Source organism: Hibiscus syriacus, unplaced genomic scaffold, assembly GCF_006381635.1.
Source record: "Hibiscus syriacus cultivar Baekdansim isolate YM2019G1 unplaced genomic scaffold, ASM638163v2 tig00110457_pilon, whole genome shotgun sequence".
Classification (NCBI taxonomy): domain Eukaryota; kingdom Viridiplantae; phylum Streptophyta; class Magnoliopsida; order Malvales; family Malvaceae; genus Hibiscus; species Hibiscus syriacus.
This window is the reverse complement of record NW_024062744.1, coordinates 1,100,865-1,115,089: the sequence shown is the minus strand read 5'-3', so window position 1 is coordinate 1,115,089 and position 14,225 is coordinate 1,100,865.

Sequence of the window (14,225 nt, the reverse complement as noted above, 5' to 3'; positions counted from 1 at the left end):
AACTAAATCACATTTCCATTATAATTTCCAACTTCTCAAAAATACTCTTCCAAATTCATGAATATTTATTTTCATTTTTAACCCTTCATCTTTGCTAAATTACACAAATAAGCCACAAATTGTGAATTCTTTTTAGAATTCACCTAAACCTTTCCATTTAATTCATAACGGTCCTTCACCATTATGCTCATTGTACATTAAATATAAAAATTCTAGCACTTTAATAAAATGTTCAAATCAATACCTCAACATTTCAACATTACTCTTCATCTTCTAATCCATTTCAACTTAAATTCTAAAATTTCCATATTCAGACAACTTGCACTACCTTTAAAGAATCAGTATTCTGTATTAATATGCACACTGGAATTTAATTCTGTTTATTCCTTTGAAAACTAAGCTCGAATAGGAATCTATCCATATAAATAAATCCTTCTAATTCATTCTGTACAATTTATGGTGAATTTTCATAGTTGATCGACATAATCTGTTTTGTGCAGAATCTCTGCCCTTTTTTCTGACCTTTCCTCGGTTAAAAGGTCATATCTTTTTGTATACACCTTGAAATTGATCCCCGTTTGTTTTAAACAAACCTAGATTTATATAATAACACAATATATAAAAATAACCTCCAAATAATGTTTTATAGAATTTATGGTGAATTTTCAAACTCACTGCCAGATTTATTCCCTATGGTTGAATACCTCTAAATCATTTAGGGGAAATTTTTGTTCATTTTCAAGCATGAATGCAACCTCCTATGATTAAATTCATGCATTTCCAATCATAAAAACATCAAATTGAATCAAAATCTCTTCCTTCTCATAAACCCTAACATGGCCAAACCTTATTTATGCATGTACAATTAATTTTAACTATCATACATGCTTTAGAAATAATCACTAACATCAAAAACATAAAAATCCTTCATCAATTCTTCAAGATCACTAAACCTCCTCAAACCTTAATCATGAAATTGCATCACATAATCATCTTCACCATGAAATATTGGTACCAAATGATAGAGAATTTCATGTAGATTAATTCTATATCTAATAACTAAATCCAAAAATAAAGTATATTGCTTCAAAAATCCAAATAAAAATCCTTACCTTGGAGAACTTGGAGTTTCTTCCTTGAAGACGTTGAATGCTGATAATGGCTTAATTGTGTTGAATATTCTAGCATTTAAAAGATAAAACACATGGCAATTTCCAATTAATTGAATTTAATATTCAATTAATGAAAAATCTCAAAAATACCCTTAATAAATCTTGAAAATTACAAAATGTCATTGTATTATCTTTCATTAAAATATTCCTTGTTAAAAAATGAATCAACTTGCCTTTGAATTTCGAATTTGTCCATCCAATTTTCAAAAATTGCATTTTAGTCAATAAAATTTCACTGTTTCAGTCAAATCTGAAAAATTGCATTGTTCTGAGCAAAAATTCTTTGATATAAAATATGAAAATAATATTTCCAACAATTTTCTAACATCTTTCAAATTTTCGTAAAATTTCGGTTTAATCCGATTATTCGATTTTAATACCGAACTTTACTGTTTTCTAGCTTTTAACATAATTCTCGTATAAAAAAATCTGATTCTCACTAAAATCTCTATTTTAATCCAAACTATTCATTTACAGACTAAAACATATAACTTTTAAAAATTACAAATTTTAGTCCCTACACTTTTCAAAGTTCATACTTTAGCCCCTAAACTTTCAAAAGTTACATTTTAGTCACTGGTCCAAATTTGGGGTATTACAACGACCACGACCTCGAGTCGAGCCATTCTGTGTCGTGCCGTGCTGTGAAGAGACGAGACGGACGGACGGCGGCAGCGACGGTGCGCGATAGTTCTCCTTGTTCTTTTTCACTCAACAAGGAAGTGGAGAATCCAGACCTTAAATACCCATTCTCAATAGTGTTTCCAATACTATATGAGATTGAGCATTACCAACATTCCCCCACTAATGAAAATAATTCTTTTGAAACTCGAAACAAACTTTCCAGAGAGCAATAGCGAGATTAGTTGCTTAAGCACTAGTGAACGTATCTGGAACTTGTACATAGTGATGATGAGCAATCATTCTCTTAAATAAGTGAAACTAGTCTTGAACTTTCTAAGATGGGGGTAAACTCATAGCACACAACTAACCCCTTCATCCACCTGAGTCCTCGATGTGTAGATATATATATATATACAAAAGTATATATTTGGCCATCTACCTCAGGATTCTAGTAAGTGTGCTAGTAAAATAAACATTTTTCATAGAAGATGGCTAACCCTTCTCACTTACATAGGTATTTCATCAAGTTTCTCGACATAAACCCTTAATAGGGATATGAAATAATTAAGAGCTTTTATAATAGCTCAACCTCACAAAGGGTATGGTGTCTTTCTTCAAGTTCATTATTAATGAACCACCCAAACTCTAGGATAAGAAGTCATTAAGAATAAATATTCAACCTCATTTATTGGTAAATTCAATAAGTCCTTCTCATTAGAACTATCCAAATTATTGGATTTGAATTTATTAAGAGTTTAACAAACTCAACCTTTATGTCGGTAAGTTCATTATTTCCTTCTCATTTAGGACTACCCACTCACTCTGGGTTATGAACTTATTAAGAATAGATATTCATCCAAAATCGGTAAATTCGTCAAGTCTTTCTCACTAAGACCACCCAAAGTCTGGGCTATAAATTTATTAAGAGTAATTAAGCTCATCCTGGGCATGCACATTATTCATTATAAGGATAGGCAGTAGGAATGTGCAGTACGAGTCTTTCCATGGTTTCATTTGACCACATGAATTCCTTTCCAAATTAGATAACTAAGTTGGGTATCCACCATGAATTCCTCAACCAATGGGCTTTAGACCCATCTCCCTCGACGAATCTAAGACCAGCTTCCGACTTAATCCTTTGGTAAGTGGATCTGCTTGGTTCCTTTTTGACTTCACATACTCTAAAGAGAGCACTCCATTCTTTATTAAGTGTATAATTTATTCATGTCTTATGCGAATGTGTCTTTTCTTACCATTGTAAGCTTGGTTCTTAGCCACACATATTGTAGCTTGTTAATCACACAACAAGGAAACTGGAGGAGTCGGTCTTCCCCACAACAGAATATCTACTAACAAGCTTCTGAGCCACTCGACTTCTTGCCCAGCTAGATCAAGAGCTATAAACTCAGACTTCATGATAGAATGAGCAATACAAGCCTGCTTTGATGATTTCCATGAGATTGATGCTCCACCCAAAGTAAAAACATACCCTCTCGTATAACTTACCTCATCATTATCAAAAACCCAATTGGCATCACAATATCCTTCTAGTACCGCAGGAAAGCCAACAAACTCAAGTTTCCAATCCAAAGTACTCTTAAGATACTTCAGTAAGCGTTTAAGAGCTATCCAATGTTCACCACTCGGATTATGAGTATATCTACTCATTCTACTCATAACATAAACAATATCAGGCCGAGTATAGTTCATTAAGAACATTAAGCTTCTAATTAATTTAATATATTCAGTTTGAGAAATACTACTTCCTTTATTTTTAACTAGATGTATGCTAGGTTCATAAGGAGTTCGAACAGGGACGACATCAAAACTGTCAAATTTCTTTAGCACTTTCTTTATATAATGTGCTTTACTTAAAGAAAATCCCTTTTCAGTTTTAGTAACTTTGAATCCTAAGATTACATCGACTTCTCTCAAATTTATCATCTCAAACTTTGTGAACAAGAAACTCTTAACTTTGTTAATGGACTCAATGTTAGAACTGAAAATCAACATGTCATTAACATACATGCTTATGATGACACATTTAGTGCCAAACATCTTCGAATACACACAAGTATCCGAACCATTCACAACAAAACTAAAACTAAGAATAGTTTTATGAAATTTCTCATACCACTGTTTAGAAGTCTGATTAAGTCCATAAAGTGACTTTTTAAGTCTACATACTTAGTCTTCCATACCAGGTGCTTCAAAACCTAGTGGTTGCTCCATGTAAATCTCCTCATCTAGATCCCCATTCAAGAAAGCAGTCTTAACATCCATTTGATGTACCTGCAACTTATGAATAGAGGCTAGCGCAAATAATGCACGAATCGTTGAGATTTTTGTAACGGGAGAATATGTAACAAATTAGTCTAAACCAAACCTTTAAGTGAACCTTTTGACGACTAACCTTGCCTTATATCGCTGAATCGAACCATCTGGCCTCAGTTTCTTCCGGAAGACCCATTTGTTGCAGATTGGTTTGAATCCCTTAGGCAATTCAACTAGTTCCCAAGTATGATTAGACATTATCGATTCTAGTTCATCATTAATAGCGCTTTTCCAGAAACTAGCATTGATAGATCTTATAGCTTCTTCAAAAGTTTTAGGATCCTCATCTAATAGAAATATTTGAGCTATGGGATCTGAAATGGAGTCTAAATCATTTATCTCAGAAATAAAGAAAATAATAAAGTCTGGTCCAAAAGAGGTTTCAACTCTTTGCCTTTTACTTATTCTAGGCTCAAAAACAATTTGTTCAGTAGACCTAGCAGGATTACTAAAAGAAGTGGATGAAATATATTCTATTTGTGTTTTGACATTTATTCTCGGTTCCTTTAAAGGAAAAATATTTTCAAAGAAAATAGCATCCCTTGACTCACAAATAGAATAATCTTGTAAAAGTATGAATATGTATGCAACACTATTTGTAGCATACCCTATAAACACTGCATCAACGGTTTTAGGTCCGATGGTAGACTTCTTAAAGTCCGACAAACCCACTTTGGCCAGACACCCCACACTTTCAGGTATTGTAAATTAGGGGTGTATCCTTTCCACAATTCATATGGGTAGAATCTAATTTCTTATGAAGAACTCGGTTCAAGATATAAGTTGTCGATAGAATGGCTTCCCTCCATATGTTATCAGATAACCCTGAACTTATTAGTAAAAAAATCATCATCTCTTTTAAAATTCCATTTTTCCTTTCGGCTATACCATTTTGTTGAGAAAAATAGGGGGATGAAGTTTCATGAATTATGTCATTCATTTCACAAATATCTTTTAAGAAATTAGATCCATATTCACCACATCTATCAGATCTAACTTGTTTAATTCTCATATTTAACTGATTTTCAACTTATGCCTTATAAATAAGAAAGAAGTTTTCAACTTCATCTTTAGTTCTTAAGAGATAAACTTTTGTATATCTTGAATAATCATCTACAAAAGTTATGTAGTAGTGTTTTCCCCCTTTACTTTCAGTGTTTCTAAAATCTGCTAGAGCAGTATGAATGAGTTCTAATAGCTCAGTCTTTCTATTAGAAATAATTTTAAAGTGAGGTCTAGTATGCTTAGCTTCTACACAAATTTCACATTTGTTAAAGCTAGTTATGTCTAGTTTAGGTAGAACAATCATATTCATCAATTTCTTTAAAGTATGAATATTCACGTGTCCTAATCTAGCATGCCACATATCAATGGATTCAACAATATAAGCAGAAGTTGTAGCTTTATTTTCATTAAATTGAGTTTCTATGACAAATAAACCATTGTTTAAAAACCCTTTCCCAACATAATCACCATTTCAGGAAAGTACAAGTTTATCTGCCTCAAAAACTAACTTAATACATGTCTTATTCAGAAGCCCACCACTTATCAAATTTCTACGCAAGGCATGTATATACATAATATTATTTAAAGTCGGAGTTTTACCAGAAGTTAGCTTGAGTAAAACCTTGCCTTTGCCTAGCACTTCAAAGCTGCTAGAGTTCCATATGTACACATGTTCACCTATGTTCCCATCCTCAAATTCGGTGAAAAACTCATTCCTTGCGCAGAAATGCGAAACGCTAGTGTCAGCTACCCATTTCGAACTATTTTCCACCAGATTAACTTCTGAGACCATCGCAACAATGATTTCATCATCTTCTTCTACAACGTGCATCTTTGTCTTGTTGTCATTTTGGCGGTCTGAGTGGTGTTGGCATTGGTAAGCTTTGTGGCTTGCTAAACCGCAGACATAGCACTTGAGCGTCTTTCCTTTAGGTTTGGCCTTTCCTGACTTCTTGAAGTTGGTAGCCTTCTGAGGTTTTGTCTTCTTGTCTTGATTCCCTCGTTTCATGATCTTCTTGAATCTAGACTCAACCATGTTAGCTCTAAAAGATAAATTACTCAAAGAATTAGTAACCTTGTCTTTTAAATGATTAGCTTCTTCAATCTTCATATAGCCCACCAGCTCTTCAAGCGAAATTTCTCTCTTCTTATGCTTAAGAGAATTACGATAGGCGAACCAGGACTTGGGCAGCTTCTCAATGAGAACATTGGCTTGCAATATCTCACACATTTGCATCCCTTCGGTGATGATGTCAGCGATTAAGTTTTCATAGTCATGAACTTGATCCATTATCGGCTTGTCGTCTATCATCTGAAATTTAAGCCATTCACCGACAACATACTTTTTGATGCCCGCATCATCCGCACCATACTTTTTCTCCAGAGTGTCTCAAATTGTCTTGGCACTTATTTCTCTAAGAAACATATCAAATAATTTTATTTGACATGTGACTGAGCAGATGTCCTCGCACCGTTTTGTTATCTTTCTCATATTTCTCGTAGGCAGCGAAAGCGAATGCGGCAATTGCTAAGGCATCATCATTCAGAACCGCATCCGTATCATTACCAACAGCTGGGGTTGGCGGCATGATAGGTGGTGGCTTGAGCAGCACGTAGTCAAGATCAAGTTGCTCGAAGAATATCAGGATTCGTTGGGACCACGAGCCGAGCTGAGCCGAGTCGTGCCATGCCGTGCCGAGACGAGATGGACGGACAGCAGCGACAGCGGTGCTTAAGAGTTCCCCTTGTTCTCTTTCACTCAACAAGGAAGTGGAGAATCCATACCTTAAATACTTATTCCCAATAGTATTTCCAATACTATTTGGGATTGAGCATTACCAACATTAATAATGTGTAAGGAAGTATAAATTATTCCTACTTGTGAATGCAAATTCATTAAGGATTTTGAGCATATAGTGCCCCTGCTTTTACATTCTTTGGTATGGCTTTGATATATTTTTTGAGACAATAGTATTTTTTCTTTGTAGTTGAATAATACATTAATTAATGAAAAAGGAAATTCAACAAAAATATTATTTTATAAATAATAAACTTATTAAATACACGTGCAATGATATTTTCATAAATATATTAAATAGTATATATAATATTATTTTTAGGTATTTGAGGGTGGGTTGGTATAGATGGACCTTAAATTCAATTTCATTATGATCCCTTCTTTATAAAATTCACTCATAATCATGGGCAAAATTCACTCGATCATCGACAAATCTAGAAATATATTTGATAGTGGGTATATATATATTACATAAAATTTTATATGGAATGAATACAAATAAAATTTTAGGATTAATACAATTAATACAATATTTTTCAGGCAAAATGGTACTTGAGGCGCCTGTACTTTTCCAAAAAAATCAATGTGGCACTCGAATATTTTTGTACTCAATGTGACAATTGAACTTAGAAAAAAAAATTCAATGCCTCTTTGACTAATGGTTTCCATCATTGACCGTCACAATGATGATGTCGCACTTCACGATACTTATGTGATAGTCATGATACTTACATGACAGTCATTGGTGGTTGACGACGAGGCTGATGATGTGACAGATGGGTTAAATTGTTATTTTTTTTCAAATCTGAAGGCCAAATTGATTTTTTTAAAAGTTTAAGGGCAGTTTGGTTTTTTTCAAATATAATATTTTAAATTTAAAATATTAAAATATTTAAAAGTTAAATATAAAAATATCATTATTCATTAGTTTAATTTATTAAATAAAAATATTAAAATAAATAAATATTTACTATAAAGTTAAGAAAAAATAAACATGAGTAAAAAGTAAACAAAAATAAAATATAAAATATACGAGAATAAAAAATACATAATTTGAAATTAAGAATAAAATCTCCATACTAATACGGATAAAATGAGTTCTCAGCTAATATTTATATTGCATTACAAATAATTCTCATCCAATCAAATTTATATTATCTTAATCACAAATTTATTAATTCATAAATATCTTTTCTAATATCATAACAGAATAATATAAAAAATTAGATATGTTAAAATTTGTAACTAACTCTAAAATATCTACGCTCTACAATACTTGCTAACGTTATTATGTGTTCCAAAATAATGATGCTAATGCCAACAATGATGAAAAAAAATGCTAAAGTGAAAAAAATCAAATATTAAGAGGGGTGGAAAATAAAAATCAAAAGACTAAACTGCTTAACATAAATTTGTAGTATTAAATCTTTACTTTTAAAAAAAATCAATTAAGCCTTTAAATTTTTAAAAGAAAATTGACCCTCGAATTTAAAAAAAAAATCCAATTTAAGCCATCAGTCACGTATTTATCATGTCACCGGTCATTGTGAATTGTCATGTCAGTACTGTGTATTGTCACATTAGCACCGTGAAATGTCACATTAATATTGTACAGTAAACGATGAAAATCGTTAGTTAAAAAATTATATTAAATTCTTTCTCTAAGTTCGAGGATTACATTAAGTGTAAAAAAATTTGAGAACCACATTGAATGTTTTTAAGAAGTATAAATATCTCATATACCCTTTTATATTTATTAATTAAAGAAAATTCAGATTTTAAAACAAGCCTCACTTAAGTTTGCATCCGTCAGTCATCTTTAACTCATACTATTTTTTCAAAAGTAACTCTACAGGGTTAGATATTGGTTTGTAATTGGCCTTAGAAATAAAAAGGTTTCTGCCATGAGGTTTCTTAAGGTAGAATAAAGGCTTATACAAAAATAAGTGCTCAAATCATGCTTCAAAAAACGTTTTAGTATCTAAAGAATTTTTCACTAAAAATAAATATCTATTATTTTTTTTATTACACTTTTAGGTGTCCGGATGTTAATCGCCGTTAAAAATCTTTGTTAAGTGAAACGTGTCACGTTTTGATAATTTTAAGAATTTATTTAAAAAATTAAAAAATAAATTATTTTTTATTACAAAAAACCAAACAACCCGTGCTCCCCTCCCCTCTCCCCATTCCCCCTTCCCCCTTCCCTCTTCCATAGTCGATGGTCAGTCGTGACCTTGATCGTCACTATCATCAACATCGACGTCGATCCGTTATCAAATCCCTATAACTGTTTGTCGTAATCTACCACCGTTTGTCTGTGGAGAATCATTCAAAGGTTCATCGGATTTTAAGCCACCGTCGATGTTCTTCGTCGATTCCGGTCGATCCCGACATCTATAAGCCACACCGCCACCACCATTTGAACCACTGTGAAATTCCGATCAAAACCCAAGTGGTCGTGTTCCTCGTTGTTTCTCTGTCGCTCCTCCGTCGTTCCATCGTGGTGATTAGGATTTTTAAAGGATTAGGGATTTGGGTATTGCGGATTTTAGAGATTTAGGGGATTTGGGTGACGATAAGGGCGACGGGTGGGTGACCGTTCGACTATGATGATGATGGCCGGAGATGTCCGACAACGGTTGGTAATAGGGTTCAAATGAAAGATTTTAATTTTTAGAGTTTTTTAAAATAATTTTAGTAAAAATTTAGGTTTTTATAAATAAATTAAGTTTTTTAATTTTTTTCAAAATAATTTTTGTTTTTTTTATTAAAAATATAACAGTAGGCACCTAAAAGTATAAATGAGAAACTTTAGATATCTATTTTTAGTAAAATATTCTTTATGTACTAAAATATTTTTCAAGATAAAATTTCGACATTTATTTTTATATTAATCCTATAATAAAACTTGAACGTTGGAAAGTGGTTCGAACAAATGCAAATAATGGGTTTTTTTTTCTTTCGCTAGATAACTTACGAGTATTTTTTTAATTTGGGTCTACTGTATGGGTACACTATGGGCTTGGGCTCTTAAAATTTTGATGGGTTTCATAAGATTTAATAATTTTAGTTAATTCAATTAATTAATTAATTTTGAATCGGATTAATTAATAATTAAAAATTAATCATAGTTTGACTGAATAAACTTGAATTGTTTTTCTTTTAACTAAAATAATTTGGTACAGTACGCGTGAAGGCTTCCGAACGGCCTGCATGAATTTACACAACGCCGATTGGGTTTGACGTGACTCTAGGAAATGAGCTCTTATACTAGGCCTTGAGCCAACCTTGTAAACAAAAATCATAATTTGGTACACTCCATCAGTTCCATTTTAACTAAACAATGAACAATCTTACATGTTCGCTAATTTGGAATTCTAAATAATAATTTCTTTTTCTTCGCCTTATTATTCAGAACAGGGACTGCCCTAAAACCTTATTATTCAATTCATTATAAGCCCTCTAAACCCCCAACATTCTCTTGCAGTCGCTCCAAAAAGAATATTCTTCTTTGAGGTGTTGGTTCTTTTGAAGGGCTAATGCCGTTAAATCATAGCGAAGAATCCCCTGCCAATTCTGGGGTACCTTCCCTAAAGTTGTTTTTGTGTTTTGCACTTTTTGGACTTCTAGGCCTGTACACATTAGCTTAAAGGAAAAGGCAATTCCATTTTATTGTTTTGATTTGAACCCACCAAATTTAGCATAGAATAATAGTATCTTTCATATACGGAAGACACTTGCCGATATGAATATGAACACCAACATGAATATAAAAAAGACATTGAAAATTAAAAAAAATTAAATTAGTTTTGATTCTATCACGAAATTTAAAATAATTTTATCTACAAATTAAAAAAAATAACGATTTGTTAAATATTTTTAAGATCACCTCATAATTGAAAAATAAGTGTATAAATTGTATTTTTTTTGCTTGAGCAGTCTTTTATTTATTTATCAAATTTAGTGTTTTTATTTTATTTTATAGAAGAACCTAATTTTATTCAAAATAGGAAATATCTCAAATTACAATAAAGATTTACAACCACAATCGTAAATAAGCACATAATTAGGAAAACTTTCTATAATCATTGAAACAAAAGTAGTAACTTGATATCACATAAGGACCATACAGAGAAAAATTAAATATAATCAAAAATCAAACAAAGATAGATACAAATAGACTTGATGTATCGGCAAACGAATCACAAAAGGGGATCAAGTTATTAAAAAACCACCGACAAACCGTAAATCAGACTCGAGCGACGTGAAAAGTTATCCACAAACGTAAATCGAGTATCCAAATTAATCCAAGGGTCTAAAGCATGGGAGATCACAAGATATCAGATAAACGTCATCTTAATCAGTCGTACCGATGTTAAATCAACTCTTATAAAAAAGATAAATAAAAAACTGCTAAAGAAACAAAAAACATGTAAAAAATCATAAGAAAATGTGTCATAAAGGCAAATGAAAATTTGTAACACGGACAGACTTATTTAAAATAAAAAAGAAAAAGAAAATAAAGATACGATATAGAAAAGAAAAAAAATAAAGAATACTAGCTATCGACAACCAACATTAAAATTGGTGATGCCGTCGATCAAACAAAAACGAAAAAAAGATATGATGCCAAAGTAAGTGTCTAATGTTTTTTATATTACCATTTATTAATGTGTCTAAAGTTTTATTATGTTATTATTTTAAGGTCATCCCATCCACATCTGTTTAAAAAATCGTCAACCAATGATTTCTTGATGCGTGCCATAAATTTTATTTATTAATATTAATTAAAAAACATTAATTTTCTATAAATAAGACCTTACATTTTATAAACTTTCACAAAAAAAATTCAAATCCCTAAATCTCCTTAAACAGTTGGAGATCATACTACAAACGGAGATCATACTAATTTTCATAGTGATAGACAAATGATGATTTGGGATTAACAACTAAGTGATGCGATTATTATGTTTCGGAGGACAACACACGACATCAAGGAAACAATCGACAGGTGGGAGTCTAATGGCAGAAGGAGTGACCGGTGGTGGCTGATTCGGTAGTGACATATGGGATTTAAAGGTTTTGGGTACAGAGATTTAGATATTTTAGAAATTTTAGAAAATTAAGATTTTAGTTTTTTTTAAATAAAATTAAAAGAAATTAAAAAAATATGATACACGTTAAGTATTTTTCGTTAACGACCAGACATCTTAAATGATATCAGAATAAACATTAGATATTTATTTTGAAGAAGAAGAAAAAGTGTAAACACATAAAGCAAAGAAAAGAAATATAATTGAAGTATTTATTTTCTGGTAAAGCTTATGTTATACATATAACGGTGTGTACACGGGGTATACTTTTCGTGTGTACTTGATAAGTGGAAAGATCAGTCCAACCAGTTGTTTTGGATTCTTTTTAGCCCATCCAACACGAAAGAGAAAGGTTGAATTACTTTAGCAAACATATAATGAAAATAACTTGCAAGTTTGTTCAATGTTCAAGAGAACTTTGATGGAAAACATCAGTAATTGTGTAGGAGAAAAGTGGAAATAGCATGTCATTTCCATAACGCTTGCATTGCATCTCAAACAAATTATTGGGGCGATGGCCTTATTTGATAAAAAGAAAAGGAAAAAGAGTGAAAGGGCAAGTGGTAGTGGAGAGCAGACCATTACCCTATCTTTAGGTCTAATCAATTATATTAATGAACAAAGCTGCATCTACTTGCTTTCGTGTTTTGCCCATACACGAGGGATCCATACTTTTTTTAGTTAAAGAATTGAAAGAAAATTAAAAAAAAAATCTAAAAATTCGAGGAGAACAAAATCCATTAACTATTATAAAAGGGTGACGTTATCAACCGATTAAGTAACTTTAATAGTTGAAGAGATAGTAATTTTTAGGGTGTGAATAAATAGAGCGTTCGATGAACTATTCGTATAACGTTTGTTTATGTTCGTTTGTTAAGCTAAATAAATGAGTATGAAGAAGATTTCTATGTTCATTTAATAAACGAACGAATGCGAATAAAAGTTTGCTCAGTTCGTTTATATTAAAAAACAAGCAAATTTAATTACTCGTTTAGAAGCACATTTACTTTTTGTTTTACATTTGAAATATTAGTGAATGCATGGACTAAATTAAACATATGGTGAAATTTGGAGTTTAATCTATGAAGCTTAAGAAGTTTAAACACCAGTGGCATAATTTTACCATTTTTAGCCTGCAAATAAACATTATTTACAAACACTAAATGAATATGTTTGCAAACATATAAACGAATATGTTCGTGAATGCTAAATGAAAAAAGTAAAAATACCTTCAAAAAATAAATAATTGAACATGAACACAATATTAAAAATTTAAACAAACATGAATCGAACACCTTTAAAAATAAACAAACGAACATGGACACAACCTCGTTCGTACAAAACTTGATCTATTTACACCCCTAGTTATCCTCCCTAGAGCTTTTGAGTTCAAGCAAATGCATCTGCGAGTGTTTGCATTATCAACGACTAAAACAGATTCTAAACAGATACTACATTATAATCACCTAAAACTAATAAAAAAGACGAGGCTTCAATATAAATCATTAACATCTCATTTAAAACTCTTAAAATTATCCAAATAATTAAATTAAATTATACACTGATAGTATATTAAATAAAAATATAAAATATATATTTTAAAGATAGGAGGAAAAATTGTTTGGAATCGGGAATGGAGTGATAAGGGAGCTGACGTTAGCCCTGAAAATTTTAAATTATCATATTTTTTAAGAAATTTTATTTTTATTTTCTATTGATAATAAATTTTCGTCTCCTAGAATTTTATAGGTTCACTCTCTCTCTCTCTTAAAATTTTAAAAATTTATCTCTAATATAAAATTATATGTTCATCCCTAATCGGAACCGAACTAATATATAATGCCAAACGTGCTAAAATGTGTTCCTGTCTAAAACCCCATGGATCTGGTTGGCGAAAACATAAAACATCATAATTAGTCAGACGGACGAAGATCAATTAGATTCTATTCCACGAGTGGTGAGAGGGATAGGGAAGGAAGTTAAATTCAAAATAATAACCACATAAAATAAAAGGCAAAAAAAGGCAAAGAAAGAATCCAAAACCTCCAACCTGAAAGCATTAAAGAAAAAGTGAAGTCACTTACATACATGGCCTAATTTGTGTGTAGTGGATGTCTTTTCCTCTTTATACTTTACACACATATTCTCTCCCTCTCCCTAATCTTAATTAATCAACTTTAATTAAGGCAAACTCAGTTT